This window comes from Agelaius phoeniceus, chromosome 10 (genome assembly GCF_051311805.1).
Source record: "Agelaius phoeniceus isolate bAgePho1 chromosome 10, bAgePho1.hap1, whole genome shotgun sequence".
In the NCBI taxonomy this organism is placed as follows: domain Eukaryota; kingdom Metazoa; phylum Chordata; class Aves; order Passeriformes; family Icteridae; genus Agelaius; species Agelaius phoeniceus.
The window spans coordinates 2,443,440-2,446,482 of NC_135274.1; positions in this window are offsets into that span (position 1 = coordinate 2,443,440).

A 3,043-nucleotide genomic window follows, 5' to 3' on the forward strand; every position below is an offset into this window, starting at 1 on the left:
CTACATTGTACTACTGAAAATATGACACTGCACAAGGGAAATATCAGAAGGTCTCCAGTTTTATTCATTTTTAACAATAATATCCATTTTACTATAATTTTTTCCAACCACATTTATATGTGTGTATTTGCCTGGTTGACAGGGGTTGTGCACCATACAAGTGATCTATAGTTAATAGATTGGACTAATAATTGCACAAACCAGACAGAGATTGCCTTCTGAATGTGCTGCCAGGGTGGAAGAGCTCAGAGCGCTGCTTTGTCATCTCTTTGGGATCAGGTTTTTGTTTGGGCTGGAATATTTCCTGTTGTGATGGATGGAATTACACCAGGAGACAAGCTGGAACTTACCCTTGAATTTACAACAGTTTGCAGAATTCTGTCTGGCACAAAGACCAGCAGCCCTGTGGTTTTCATAGTGGGTAACTGGTGGGGGTGTTAATGGTGCTGCACACCCCTAAGTGAGGGAAACTGTCACCATGAAATTTTCTGGAAAATCCCTTCACCAGGACTTCTCCTCCTGGGAAGCTTCAGCTTGTCCCTGTTTTGCTGCTTTGGAATGTGATTTGGAGATTGTTTACCCAGCCTGTGAATTATTTTAATTTAATGACCAATCATGGTCCAGTTGTGTCGAGGCTCTGAGGAGTCACAGGTTTTCATTATTCATTCTGTGAAGCCTTCTGATGTATCCTTTCTCTTTCTTTAGTATAGTTTTAGTACAGTAATATAATATAATATAATATAATATAATATAATATCATCAAATAATAAATCAGCCTTCTGAGAACTTGGAGTCAAATTCTCACCTCTCACCTCGTCCTGGGGACCCTCACAAACACCACAGGAAACACCAATGATTCCTGAGCCCCCTGTAACCCCAGGGGTGTCACATCCCTCTGGGTGCCAGGCTGACCTGGGTGGGCTGCCCAGGGCTCCTCCACTGGTTGTACTGAGACCTTCTGTAAGCAAAGCATGACCTGGAATCTTTCACTGTCTCCCCTTGAGGTTGGAGGTGTTGCTTTATCCCCATCTGTGGTTTGCTCGGCAGCCCAGGGACACCAGCAGGGCCCGGGCACTCAGCTCTACCCTGTCCCCAGCTGTGGTGCCCTATGCCAGCGTGGCCCTCCCTGTTTCTGTGCTCCTGTGCAGCCCAGGAGCAGCAGTGATGGATTTGCTGTCCTGCAGCAGCCCCTCTGTGGTGCTGTCAGTCTGGTGCTTGCCAGGAGCACCCCAGACCCAGTGGTGCTGTTTGCACTGACTTCAGGACAAATCCCCTCTGCTCAGACATTATAAAGTCCTGTTTCTTTACCAGCTGTTGGGCACTGGCAGTGTTGGCTTGCTTGGGCCTTTCCACAGGTGTGTGCAGCTCCAGGTCTGTGTCTTCACAGGATTCACAGAATGACCAGGTTGGAAGAGACCTTCAAGATCATCAAATCCAGCCCCAACAGCTCAACTCACCCCTGGCACCCAGTGCCACATCCAGGCTTTGTTAAACACACCCAGGGATGGGGACTCCACCACCTCCCTGGGAAGAACATTCCAGAACTTTATCACTCTTTCTGTGAAAAACTTTTTCCTAATATCCAACCTGTATTTCCCTTGGCACAGCTTGAGGCTGTGTGCTCTGGTTGTGTCAGTTCCTGGAGACAGAGCCCAGCCCCAGCTGAGCACAGGCACCTTTCAGGAGCTGTGAGAGTGATGAGGGCAGCCCTGAGTCTCCTTTTCTCCAGGCTGAGCACCCCCAGCTCCCTCAGGGGTTCCTCTCAGGGTTTGTGTTCCCAGCCCCTCTCCAGCCTCTGGACACACTCAGGTTTCTGAGGGGCAGCAATGTCAATCCTGCCTAGCTGTCCCTGGGCTCTCCTGTGCTGCCATGTGCAGCAATGCCCACAGGCTCTGGGCTAAATTCACCTGCCACTCCCTGCTGCCTTGGCCCATCCTCAGCAGGCACCCAAAAGCTCAATTTTAGATCTCTTGAGATGGGAGCTCTGAGTGCTTTGTCTGAGGATGACCTTGACAGAGCCAGGCAGGTGTAACACTTGTAGGGCTGGCTTGCATCCATCACCTGGAGAATGGAGAATAAGTCAGAAATATAAATTATAAATCTCTTATAAATCATACCTGTTTTAATTTGCCATGTACTTCTGTTTGAGTTTTGTACATAGCTTGGTGCAGTTCAAACCTCTAGAAAATTTTCCTGGGTTTGCCTGCTGAGCAAACCAAAACTTGGGGAAGCATGGATTTTAAGGAGGCGTCCCCATCATGGCAGTGATTTTCAGGGAAAAAAGCTCCACAGCTTGCAGAAGTCATAAAGCGTGCCCAGTAGCCCAGTAAGGCCCTGACCCCATGTCTCAGCAGGAGTGCCTTACTGGGCTGCTGCACCCTTGGAGGCGCTGTTCAATCCTGCTTTCAGGATTAAACCCTCTTTTCCCTAATTTTCAGTTCACACAGACCTTCAGGCTCTGCCTCTTCCCTCAGCAGAAGGTCCCTGATCCTTAGGACACTGAACCCCCTGGAAGGAGTAGCTCACAAAGCTCTGTACAGCTCCCAAACCGCGTTTTCCACAGGACTTGGAGAGGCCTTCATGGAAGCGGATTTTTTTCAAAAAACAGACCTGAAAACTAGATGGCACTTCCAGAACCGTGCCAGAGAGCCTCATTTTCTTCACTGCGTGCCACACAAGCACTTTCTTCAAGCTGCTGTGCCCCAGGCCATTGGTTTTATGCATCTAACCAAGGTTGAGGGAAGAGCCAGCGAGCTGTACTGCCAGGAGCTTTAACAGAACTACGCAGCAAACCACTGAGGCTCGCAGCGACACTGAAACGTGCACTGAGACCACTCCGCTGACCTATTTACTTTCCATGGCGGTACCTTTGTGTCCCACAGCGGGCCCAGAGCTGCAGATCCCCCCCTCCCCCGCTCGCTGAGGGGCCGGGCCGCGCTGGCCCCGCCCGCCATGGCGCCGGGCCGCGCCCTCACGTGCCCCGGCCTTCCGCACCCGTGACCGCCGGGGGGAAGTGACGTCAGGGCGGTCGGTGCGCAGTTGT